This window comes from Gavialis gangeticus, unplaced genomic scaffold (assembly GCF_001723915.1).
Source record: "Gavialis gangeticus isolate Ggan-Ray unplaced genomic scaffold, GavGan_comp1, whole genome shotgun sequence".
In the NCBI taxonomy this organism is placed as follows: Eukaryota; Metazoa; Chordata; order Crocodylia; family Gavialidae; genus Gavialis; species Gavialis gangeticus.
The window spans coordinates 26,118,438-26,131,731 of NW_017729011.1; positions in this window are offsets into that span (position 1 = coordinate 26,118,438).

The following is a 13,294-nucleotide window of genomic DNA, read 5'->3' on the forward strand; positions in this document are numbered from 1 at the left end:
CGTGGCTGGCCCCGCCACGGGCCCGAGGGGTCCGCACGGGCGGCTGGGGCCCTGCCGGCAGCCGGGGCAGGCTCTGGCCGGCACCGCTGCCTGCAGACGGGGCGAAACCTGCCGCTGCTATTTTTAGCAGGGCACTATCTGTCAACGCAGGTAGCAGATCGCAGGCCGCAAAGATGGATGAAACAACAGCTGGTGCCTCCGACAGAGAGCCGGGCGGCGGAGCAGCTACTGCCTGCTGAGCCCACGCACTTCAGTCATCAGCGGCCCATTTGGATGCAAGAGGCCCGGCGGATCGCAGCCTGTCCCTGAGCCCCGCAGGTAGGCCCCGCTGCGGCATGCACGGCCCCCGTGTCCGTGCTCACTGGGTGACGCAGGGCCTGCGGCATGCCACGAGAACGGACCCGTCTCCTTCTTTGTCCTTGCAAGAGCGCGCATGGCATCTCCCTGCCACTGCCTTCCTCCTGGCCAGTTAATTAGTGGCACTAATATGGCCTCCGCAGTCTTGCCCGCTCCGCCGTCCTTGGAGCTATCATTAAGCCATCCATTTAAGCCATCACTGGGGGCTGCCGGCTCTCTACCAGGCTCTTTCCCCTGCACGCTGATGGATGACTCCTGCAGACAGAGTCGCTGGTAGCACGCACCTCGGCGCAGAGCTTTTCCTCCCGAAGAGCCGGCGTGCCCGGCCTACCGCTGTGCAGCAGCCGCCGTGAAGTGAGACGCGCCATGGGAGGGATTCGCTTGCACAACTAACTGGGGGGTAGCTGGCACCATCCCCTCCCCTCGGCCCCATGGGTCCTGCGGGACAGGCTCCCCGCACCCACCTGGCCCGGCGGCGAGCAAGCGAACAGCTGAGAAAGCGAGCCGTGAATTGTAGCTGGAGTTCAAGGCAGCGAGCGCGCCACCGCTCTGGCCTTCGCCAGTGCCCGACGCCATCAAGACGCACGCTTGCCATAGCGGTTTGGAGCCGGACCACCCAGTCAAGTCTGTTTTCAACCCTGCCTTTAACTTCCCCCTGGAAGTCCCCGTTTGTGGGACAGATTCACCAGAGAAATCCCCGAGGTTCAAAAAATGGGTAAGCGGAAGGGTCACCCCACCTGTTTGTGGAGGATTTGAACCAAAAAGAGGTGAACTTCATCGACTAAATTATTGTTTCTGAACGATCCGTTCAGCTGTCAAGACAACACCCGGCCAAAAGGTTTAGGCGGCCGAGCGCCGTTGAGTCAAATCAAGTTTCGGTGGTGGAAAATGAATTTGTACGGAATAGCTTCAACAGTGTCAGAGGCCAAAAAGCCTCAGTCACCGGAGAAATGCAGAAACCTAGATGGAAAAATAAACGTGGTTATAGACGGTTAGGGACTGTCAGCACGGCGCTGTTCTCCGCTGCTTGCATTAGCTGTGTTTGTTTTTTATCCCGTGGAAGCAAATTACAATTTTGTTTTGGAAAGTTTAAATTTCACTAAATTTTGAAGCTTGTCAGATTTGGGAATTTTTAAAACTATTTTAAATATTCATTTGATCTTCCTATTTTTTCACCGTGTGCCATGCACATTAGACGTTTGAAAACGGACAGTCCTCAGTAATAAAACCCCCTGGTTTTACTTGATTTTAATTTGAAAGCAGCTGCTGCTTAGTACTGAGAAATCTTTGTTTTCTAACTCAAAGTAGCTTCTGTTTGTGTTGAAACGGAAGAGTTTGAGGCTGATACTAGGTATATTTTGTACCGCCCATGCCTGCTGTGACAGAACCACAAACATTTAAGAAACAATATCATTTGAGCTAAAACTATTTCATTTTGAATTTCTGATGGCTTTTTTACCAGAACCAATATTTTTCCTGAATTTTAATTACATGAGAATTTTTAAAATAGATTAAAAAAAATTTTTTTTTTAACCAATTCAGAGCAACTATTTCCATGTTGTGGCATTTGTGGTGACAGAAACTCTGCGTTTTGCCCGGCTCTGCCCACAACGGGGACGGCCACCCACGTGCCGAGGGGGAGCAGGAGCGTGTTGACTCGTGTTGCAGCTCTGCTGCGTGACCGCCGCCGGGAGCTAGGACCACCGCGCTGCAGCGGGCAGGGCTCAGAGCCCCCCAGGCCTCATCCCCAAGCCCTGCACCGGGGTGCATTTGATGGTAGGCGAGAGGCAAGTGGGGTCTGGGAGACCTGCCCTCTCTGGCCCTGCAGCCACGAGCCCTCTCCCACGTGCTGGGCCGGGGTCCACGTGTAGATTCATGTTTAGTGACCAAAACACGGCATCAAAGCAACGCTGTGCCTTGAGGAGGGTCCAAGGGACAGCCGCCTGCCCCAGGGCCTGGACTCTCACCCTGCCCGGGGCAAACCGTGCTGCCAGGAGCCAGAAAGGGCCGAGCTGGCTGCTGCGATGGAGGAGCAGAGATGCTAGCAGCCCAGCCTGTGTTCTCTCCGCGCGCTCCCCCTCTTCCCATTAATACCACCACAAATTAAATGACACTAATGCAAATGTTCGGAGCGGAGTGGGGAATGTTGCTGACTGCATAATGGCCGTCATATCTGCCTGCATCCCGTCACTCTGCGCCAGGTAATTAATTGCCCTGTAAAGTGCTTTGAGATACAGTGTATGAAAAATGCTATATAAAAAAGCCGATACAATGGAGCTGTTGGTATTTAAAGTGGTAAAACCCGAGATAGGAAGACTGTTGACAAACACATTTTTAGCCACTACTTAAATTAGCAAGGTCCATCAATGAAAACTGGAGTAATTCATTACCCCCTTACTACTGCAGCATTATATTTAAGGTGCATGCATATCCAGGCCAGAATCATAATTTCCATATGAACTAGTTATTTATAACTACTGACAGGAGGAATTATGTGAAATAAACATAATTTATAGTTGTTCCAGGAAAAGCCATCAAAATGAAAACTAATAAGGATTTCTTTCAGCTAAAAAGGTGTCAATTTGCTCGAAACCAATGGGCGATGTTAATGCATCTGACAGAATTATTAATATATTTTCAAACAATGTAATTGTTTATAAGCAGTCCTCCTCGCCGGGCCAGGCCCATGGAGGTGACTCCATGACACAAAGCGCTGAGGGCTTGATTTATTTGGTGGGATGGTTTTTCTTTAAATCAGCAACTTCTATGTTTAAAACAAACAAACGTCTTTTAAAGAGAGCTCCGATGCTGCGGGGAGAGCGCCGCGGGGCAGCCCGCTGGGGCGGGCAGCTAAGAGTGGGCAAGGGGCCGGTGTTACAGCTCCGCTCCAGGACCCTGAACGGCCCCGGGCAGCGCGACACCTGGCCCACCTCTGCCTTGGCCTTCCAGACCCGCGTCCCCACGCACACACAGCTCAGCTGAGCCACCGTAAGGCCGGGCTTTGGCCTCGCTGCCCTTCCAGATACCAGGAGCCCTGCTGGGAGGCTTGAAGTTGCCGGCAAGCACGGCTCGGGGCGAGGCGAAGAGACCGCGAGTTGACTCTTGGAAGCGGGAGGAGGTGTTGAGACGTCCCAGGGCCGGGCTTTGCTCCCAGTGCCCCTGCTTTGGAAAGCGGCGTCTCCATCTGAAACACATTTCACGCCATGACCGCTGCACAGCTGGTCGCTGCGCGTTGGCGCTAGATTTGAACTGTTATGGCAGTCCATCCCCGTTGCATTGAGCTTCTCCACCACAATTACCGGTGTCCTATCATAAAAGCATAGAAAGTGAGTGTCATCTAGTCCAACCCCCTGTCCAAACTGATGAAATAGTCCTCCTGGTAGATTCTCTTTTTATGGACTTGTGCTCCGCATCATAAAACATGGGAACGAATCCTGGGACTGGTGCCTGCCGAGGGCACGCCGGCCTGCCAGGACCCACATGCTCCACATGCTATGTAAGCACGTGGGAAGCTGTCCGGAGCGGTGCCAGACATTGGCGCCTTTGTCCCATTCCCTGCTATTTCAGCGATGCAACTGCATGAGTGAAGGACCCTGCCTGCAGGCCCACGTGGCCAGGGCTCACATGCCCTTGGCATCCTCGTGCGCTGCTGAGGGAAGGCAGCTGCTCCCCCTTACCAGGCTCCGGTCCCTCCCAAGCACCGCTGCACCATGCACAATGCACCCTGCCTCCGACAGGCCGGCTCCCTGGCTCCTCTCTGCCAGGACGCCAAGGCGAGGGTCCTTCCTCTTTGCGCACTGGGCTGCCCCTTTCCCTGCAGAGCTTGCTCCTCCAGGCTTGGTGCCAGAGCTCATTGCCTTACGTATTGATTTCCACCCTGAATCTAATAGGGCTTCCTTGCTGTGTGGCGAATCTGGCCCACGTGTGGGTCCAGTACGGCACCTCGTGGAGATCACTGCGCTGCATATTCAGATTCCCCTGCTCCATGCTGCGTCCCTGGCTGGGGCAGACGTTCCCCTTCCGCTTGCACACCCGAGGGCATGCTGCAGATCCCTGCTCCTGCTCCCACAGGCTCCAGTGACAGAGCCGTGGATCAGACACTGGGGTCCCATCATTGCTCTGTACTACCAGGGCCATAGGCCTGCTCTCAGAAAGGGCCCGGCCCTCAGACGGGCATCTCTAGATAGCAGGTGGGGCCTGGCCCAGCAAGCCGGTAGCCACCATTGGCATTCCCCTCCCTCTCCCGGGGCCACCTGTGTGCCTGTGAGGCACGTTTCACCTGCGCCCATGCCTTTGCAGGATGAGAGGCTGGAGCATGCATGGCCTTTCCCCCGTGCAGGGCTCCCTGCCCCCCGGATGCACGGGTGGTGGGACCCCAGGAGCATGGCTGCCGGCTCTGTGTGGCACACGTGGCCCTGCAACGCTGTCTCCTGGAAGCAGGGCTGTCTTCTCCCTGTGCTCGTGGCTCTGCCTTTGTTGCGGCGGCCACCAGCCGCTCCTCCCTGCTCTGCAGACCAGTGGCTCTGGCCACGGCCCTGACAGCCGCTTACGCAGCACCGTGGAAAGGAGCCGGGTGGGAGAAGATGGGACTCCCCATCCACCCGACTGGGGCAGTGCGGCTGATTCAGCAAGAAGGCCCGCGATTGATTAATATTTTCATCCTAATTTATGATCTGTTTTCACGCTGTTAGGTCTTTGTCACTTGACGTGGTTAGTCAAGGTATCCCCCCGGATGATGGTGCGAGCAACTCCCTTGGCTTATTTGATACTGCTCTCAGTCGGTTCAAATCTTATTTATCAAATAGACAGCATTTTGTTTCGATGGGTGATTTTTCATCTTCCATTAGTGAAGTTGTTTCCAAGGTTCCCCAGGGCTCTATATTGGGCCCGTTGTTATTTCGTGTTTATATGCTGCCACTGGGTTATATTATTCATCAGCATGGAGTAGCTTTCCATTTCTATGCAGATGATTCTCAAATTTATTTGTCTGCTAAACCTAGTGCTGTCTCAGCTGTCTCGGTGCGATCAGCCTGTCTCTCTGACATCACAAGATAGATGTGGCAAAACTTTCTGCAGTTCAATTCAGGCAGGAGAGGTAAGGCCTGCTAGTGGCTGGCGTTTTATTTCCAGGGATGACAGTCTCCAGGTGATTGCTACCAGGATTGCAGCCCTTGCACACACCGGCCGGCCTGGCACAGCATGCACATTGCACAGCGCTCGCTCCCGTCTAAGCCATGATTTGCAGCTGGCGTTGATGGTGCTGTTTGGGGACACATGAAGGCGCTGGGAATGACCCCTTGTGTGTCATCATCCCCGATCTGCTGTCTCTGCATGGAGGGGCCGTGCTCCGCCAGGTGCTGCGGAGCGAGGGGCAGCAAGCATGGATCACAGCGGCGCTATCTGGGGTGCTGCCCCCAGTGCAGGCCATGTGTCTGCACAAGACCCTGAACCCGACCCCGCCAGCACGGGGGCCACGAGAAGCTCTGGGCTTCCAGGCATCCTTCTTGTCCCAGCAGGGACCCCTGTGGAAATCTTGACAGTGTTTGTAAAAGGAAAATCTTTGCCTGCAGGCCAATCCAAGGAATTTAATTTGGGAGTTAAACATTTCCCAAGTCACAAAGAAAAACCCCACATGCTCCTTCCTCTCAAAAAAAGCCATTGGCAAAAGGAAAAGAATGGTTTGACCATCCTGAATCACTTCTAAAACAAACTAACAGGGAATCATGAGGGCCTCCATCATCTCAGTTTGGACCGACTTGTGTTTTTGGAAGTAAAAGCAGACATGGGCAGCCCCGTGCTCCATGCAGTGCGTGGCCATCACGGGCTGGCCTGAGCCAGGACCAAGCAAGAGCCGAGCGGAGGCCATGTGCGTGGCAGGCGAGGAGGAGGCGCTTTGGACAGCGCAGCGGGTTCACGCTCCAAGCTGGGAATCTCCTCCCAGTCTCTCTGGTGGCAAGGAGGAATCGGGGCATGAGGGTGTAATGGTCTGATCCCAGCTCACAGGGATTAACAGGAGACTTTCCATGGGTTTCTGGATCCTGAGGGGAAGCCTCTGCAGATGCCCACTAGGAAATGCATTTCGGCACGTGCTGGCTCTCTCTGGGCCCATGTGTCCCTGCCCATGGCCAGGTGCCTGCACACAGCAGGGAGCCTCCCTGCCTTGGCTTTCATCTCCTTGCTCTTCCCCCAGTTACCCAGCCTTTCCTTGTGCCGCGCACCCCCATTCTCAGACAGTCCTTCAAAAATAGTCAATTTGTTTCTATGAGGATGAACCAACTAGTTCTTGCAAAGACATCAAATAAATCCACTTCATACATTATTTGTTAACTTCATCAAATAAAGTACAATTTTATGGCTTAAATGTCAATCTCCACAGCTCATTGAGTTCTTTAAAATAGCAGAGACTTGCCTGTTTATAGAAGCAAAAATTAGGCAGGCAGCTTTGAGCCTGTGCAGGAAACCCTTTGCTTCTTGCACTAGAAAGAATCATGAAATATATTCAACGTGGAAAGCGTGCGCATTTGACAAAGACAATTTGATTTGTCCACGGCTTTTAAAATATTCATACTGCTTTGATGGGCTATAGTTTTATAAATATGGATTATCATTCAGGGGCACAGGCAGCACGCTGCCTACAGATACCATTCTGTGCGGCTTGTTCGGAAGGAAGGCATGCAATAATAAAAAAAAATCATTATCCCTGTCTAAAAACCCTAATCAGTAATGTTTAGTTCATTTGCAGCTCCAGGGTCAGCCACTCACTCCAACAGCTTGTGTTTGTGTCATTCGGCAGGAGAAAGGATTTCATGGTTTTACCTGCTGGAAAATGCCCTGGGAAGTTTGGATGTGCTGGAAGCGCCCGTGGGCCTGGAAACCAGGGCTATTTGCTGCCAGCTAGAAATACAGGAGAGCAGAGGGACAGGCCCACCATGCAGTCAGCACTGGCCAGACTGTCACAAGCAATGGAAAGGAATATCCCCCGTTAAGACGAAAACGGAAATGGGTCTGAAGCCAGCGCAGCGCCTGACGGCTCCCCTATGCTGCCAGAAACCGTGTCTGGCCGGGCCTCGCACTTCTGCTCACAAGTGGCAGTTATGGGGTGAGCGGATCGAGCGTGCCCAGCGCAGGGGTGGGAAGGATGGAGGGAAACGCTGCATGCATGGACGTGTGAGGATGGCAGCGCTGTTGCGCAAAGCTCCAGGGAAAGCAAAGGTGCAGCAGTGAACGGGCACCCGAGCGCTGGCAACGTACTTGACCGCGGACCCCTTGTAGGATGCTCGTGGAGAAGCCACCCCGTGTATCAGCAGTCGCTGTGACAGCGAGCCTGGGGCACACTCACGTGGGCCCGAGCACTGCTAATAGCACCTGCGCCGCTGCACACAAGGACGCTGCCGGAGAGAGTGTGCAGCAAAACTTAATTGGTAATTAGAACAGCTGCACGTGTCGGAAAATTGAATCAGCTTTGTAAGTTAAGAGGAAATTAAGGAGTGAGAGCCAAAGCCCGTTGGAGTCCGCAGAAGACTTCCAGCTGCTCCAGTGAGCGCGGCATCGGGCCCTGCATCCACAGCATGCGCTAGGCGTACGTGACGGCGCGCGGTGCCTGCACTTCGCCTTATGGACATTGGACTGGTATTTTTTGTGCGTGTAGTGCCTGCCACCGGTTCGAGCACTGGCCTCAGTGCAAAGGGGCTTCGAGTTACTCGCTGTCATGCAACATGAGAAGTATCTCCAGTCTTCAGCCCAAAAGTTTATTTAAGTTAAGAAAACACATCCCCGACTAGAAGGAGTATTGCACCACTGTCACTTTTCAGACATTGCCATCAGGAAAGAAAAAAAAAATTACATCTCAGGCTGACGAGCGACTAATCAAGGCAAGTGAAACGGTGCTGCAATAAATTACTCCACAGCGAAATAAACCACACAAACAGACCGATGATAATAAATGTAAATTATTTCTCTGAAGAAATTTTCTTGGTATATGAGTAATACGAACCATCAGGAAGGAGTCTTCCTTAACATTAATTACAGAAAATGACAAGTGAGCTGATGACTGCGAAGGCTCATTATCTGAGAACATATTCACAACTTTGCAATTTGCGCGAGATGTACTCGGGCTAAATTAATCTCCCTTCTTTGCATGAGACTCTTCTAATTTTCATGTTATTAACAGGTTTGCAGTATCACTCAGTGCTTGTCACTCTAATCAGGTTTCGGCATGTTCGCAAAAGCGAAGTGTCATTTATAAGGATAAGCCCTCATAATGGCGCTCTCTTTCATGTGGAGAATTCTACAAGGTTGCTTTTAATAAGGTCCTTTAATCATCTCCCTTTGCTCAACTTTTGGCCCCTCTGTTTTTTTATGAAGAGTCATTAAAAGACTTTGAAGTTCACCAAGGATGAAAAATTCATGACATTGTTGCAGGAAAAAGGAAAAGAGAAGGGAAGGGAGGACGGAAGGTGGAGCGGGTGGTTGGGTGCATGGGAAGGCAGACCGTGGCCGGCCAGCCCCTTCCCCAGACTCTCCCTGGGCTTCGAGGCCATGCTGCTGGTGGACATGAAGACTGAGAAATGCTCCTTTGGCCCAGGCCTGCCTTCGATGCCGGGCGCAGACGCAGACACAGCGTTGGCCCCGTTGCACGGCTCCTTGCCAGGCGGCTGGACTCCTCCACGCAGGATGTGCTCGCAGCGGCTTTCCTCGCCCACCTCCCAGCAAAGCAAAGCTGGTCTTCAACTCTTTTCTGCACGTCACGGCTGTGTACGATAATTCACGGCGGGTGAGACATCTTGGGCATCTGTCACCACCGGGACATCACACTTCCTTACCATGCCTGCAACTGCAATGGCAGAAAGGGAGATGGCTTTGGCGAGCAAATCAGTACCCGCTTGCAGCAGGCGTCTGACAGCAGGCGAGGGAAAGGGGCACCGGGCTGTAGAAGAGAGCTTTAATCGAATAAGACGCTCCTCCAAGTTTGCAGCCCAGCTGGGCTTCTCCAGGGTTAACCTTATTCTTCTTCTCTGATTTGATACCGCTGGACTGGTGTTTATGCTGAAGCCATTGAACACAACGGAAGGAGGGGGAGAACTTTATTAAATTTTTGAAATTCATTTAAGCAGGGATAGCATAATAAATTGCCAGATCTCGTGTGCACATTGTCCCCGGAAGCAACAATAATTTAGGTGGACATAAACCAATATGTAGATTAAAAATGTTTAAGCCAAGTGTCGTAAAATATATAAAAACATAAGGCAGAATTAACATAGCAAAGTTTAGCATTATAAGTAATGACGGGTCAGATATAAGGTTATGTCTGCAAAATTGCATTTCAATATAATAAATCCATTCAAACACTGTCCAGAGACACAAATTGAATCTATAGATGAGGCAACTGCAGTCCATGGGCTGCCGTGAAGCATTCAAGTGCAAGCGATGCAGTCCGGGAAGGGGACGGAGCACGTTCCAAACAAACAGGTACCGCATGCTCGCGTGCCGATTATTTGCACACCAGGACGGCATGCTATGTGTACGCTGCCTCGCTCTGACATCCAGCCCTCCAAGTGATGAATTCCTGACTGAAGACTTGATAGAGCCGCAGACCTGTTATGCGCTGCTTGATTTTGAAACACAAGCCATTAATAATCATCACCTTCTGCCATGCCCGGCCGAGGATCCCGAAGCACCGACGGCTCCCAGATCCCCAGAGATCAGCGCTGCGCGCCCAGGGCACCGCGGGGCAGGAGCAGACGGCCCATTGCAGGGCCTGGGGGTGGAGGCTGCCCACCATGCTGCGCGGGGCTGCACACCACCTGCGCTGACCGCAGCCCCTGCCCGGCGAAGGCCACCCCTGTGCCCGGCAGCGCTACGTCCGCCCCCTCTGTCCCCTCGGTCTCCGGCAGGTCCCCGTGCCCAGATGGAGCAAGGCAGAAGATGCTCCTTCTTCACGCAGCGAGGCTGGGAGCCCGAATGCCCCATGAATATTTGATGGAGGCACAGCCCTTCTCAGACTGCGTTAGTGCCGTGCTGAGATTTATTAGTGCTAATAATGCCTGGGTGAGCAACACGGCTCTGGCGCCGAGCACCCGAGTTTCTGCAGCAGTGTTGGCTCCTCCTGCAGCCGCGTGGGGCCTAGAGACAGCTTCTCCCAGCCCAGCTCTGCCCCGCGGGGCTTCGTCCGTCCAAGGCTCGCACCAGGCTCTGCTCCGGCTGCCGGCTGCGCTGGTCCGTGTCCCCTGCACGCTCTGCCGTGGGCATCCCTGCCAAGCCCATTTCTGCCCATCTGCTGTCTGTCCTTCACGTGGCAGACGTGCCCTTCCCATCGCCCTCCGTGTGCATCAGCTCCCCTGGGGCTGGGTTTGCTGCTGCTCTCTGCAGGCTTTCCTTTGCTTTAGGAAGGCATCAGCCTAAGCACAGGGGAGGCTGAATTTCCCTTTGCTGTGCCAGGCGCAGCACCTCCAACTCGCACGGGAAGGTGCAGAGAGCGCAGCCGCCTTCCCCTGCTCTGGGTCATCCTGGCTCAGGTTTGCCCAGACGACTCGCTCGGCTGAGTCAAGAGGAAAGGCCCCTGCACCGTGCCCAGCCCCACGTGCCTTCCCTGCTCCAGGGAGCCACAGGCAGCATCCTTCCTGCCTCCTCCCTGAGCGGTGATGAGGAAAGAGGCTCGGTGGCAGGTTTTCTGGGAGCAGACGGGCTCTCGGCGTGAAGGGTGGAGGCACGGGGACGAGGAGGCCCACCCGGCTCTTGGAGGCTCGTGTGATGGAGAAGCAGACTTTAATAGACATGTTCACTTTTGGCAGTGTACTTTGCATGTAATAATGTCAGCACACTCTCATGCTGGCAGAAATTCCACAGATAATTGGAAAGAAGTAGAAATGAAAACATTAAAATTTGCCGTGTCATATGTTAACTTTTTATTATTGTATGATGCCAATGGTCCACTGACAGATGCTGTGTTATTAACATTTGATTAAAAATCACTTCAGGTCTAAAGCAGCCTGTTCAGAAGAGAACATCTTGACAAGCCTGGTGGTTTGTGATTGACAATTAATAACATTCTGCGTGTCACAACACAGATAGTGTGACTTATTGGTGCTGCTGTAACGCAACACATTTCATCTGAGCTCCTCAAATTGGTACATCGGAATAAGAAAGAAAGGAGGGAGTCGGATTCAGCTGCCTCTGATTACAAACAAAGGAGACGGCGTAGGTACCTTGCCCCGCGTAGATTTACACCAGCCAGTCGGGAACGCTGCTCTGCCAGGGACTCCGACGAGCTCCGCGCAGGGACCAGACTCAATTCCTCGGGTGCAACGTTTCAGGGATAAGAAAGCACCAAGGTGCTTGCTTCAAGCACTCGTTTGTAGCTGCAAAAAGATGCACACGCCCATTTAAGGCCACGTAGGGACACGGCGGGTTTCCACCCTGCCAGGACAAAAGGCCTGTCCGTAGCCATGAAGATGATGCGCTCCCGATCCGGAGGGACGCAGATGTCCTGCACTGACGGCAAGTGGCAACGGATGGCTGTGGGGAACTTGAAACGGTGCGAGCAGTTCACCCGTCTGGATGAGGCCTTGCATGTGCTGTGGAGCAGCTCAGTCCTGCCCATCTCTGCCTTCGAGAAGGGGGAGAAGGTCCATGCGCGCCTCCTGCCGGGGGGGGCCCTGCATGTTGGGGGAAGGCACGCCACGAATCGGTTCCTCCCGATTCTTAACGAGCGGGAACAAAGCAAATATTTTTAACTTCTTGGATGACAACTTGAGTATTAAATAATAATGAACCAATGCATTACAGGAAACTAAACAACTCGCAGAAAATGTTTGTTGAGTTTGGAGTATTTATAAATGAATAAATCATTCATGATGTGTAAACTCCACAGAGCTAAATGCATCATTTACCGAATGTTAATACGTCCAGCAGCCTGCCCGTGTCTAACTGGCTGTTTCTGCGTGGCAGGAGGTCTCTTCCCAGGAGCATGAGAGGACACCTCGAGTCTCCTGGGAGCTTCGGGGGCTCTTCCAGGTGAATTTCTGTCTCTGTTACAACACAGCCCCTCCCGCATGAGTGCTGGGAGAAGAGGTGCCACCGCTGCGGGCCTCGGAAGACCTGGTCCTGGACACTGCTTCACAGAGCTGCCCCCAATCCCCTTTCTTTCTAACTTGTGTCTGCTGCTTCCCCATGTCTGCGTTCCTTATTCATGCCGATAGCTCCCAACGCAAGGGCCCTTCTTGGCGTGGGCTGCACAGGAGACTGCAAACTTTCCACGAAACTCATGTCCTGGGACCCTTTGGTTTGTAGCTGGACCCCAGCCGGAGGGTGTGCAAAGAGGCCAGATGCTGCACGTTGCAGGCCAACGATGGCATGAGGAAGCGTAGCTCTCTGCGGGGTCCTCGTGCCTGCGCAGATTCCCGTCCCTGCCTCGAGGACCGACGTGCAAGGAGTACTTAGCTAAAAGGTTTGTCGCTGCTCTGCGGCATCCCGACCTGCGACAGCTGCGCAGGGCATTAATCATGGAGGAGACCCGAGTGGCGGGTCCTCCCTGGGTTAGTGTTGCCCCGTCGCGCGGTAGGTAATGGGTGTGGGATTCCTTCTGACAGCAACGCAATGGCCCGGAAAGACCTGATGCCAGACTGCGCCTGAGGCAAAGTGCTTCCTAAGTAAGTGTGCGGGCGCCCAGTTCAAGCCTTGTACAATTAGCACATTTCACGTTTGCTACAATTAAAGTGAAAACCCTCCCTCCAGTCAACGAACCACTCCAAAGACTGAAAAATGGGCTGAGCTAGCCAGACTACACCGAACTGAGCCATCAGACCCACTGTCGAGGACGTTTCTGGGTTGTAGCAGGCTGAATCCCCTCCGGGCCACACGTGACATTTGTGATGGGCCGGCATCAGAAATGATGCTCAGGGGCAATCAGCATGGATTTAATAGGGGGAGATCATGTCAG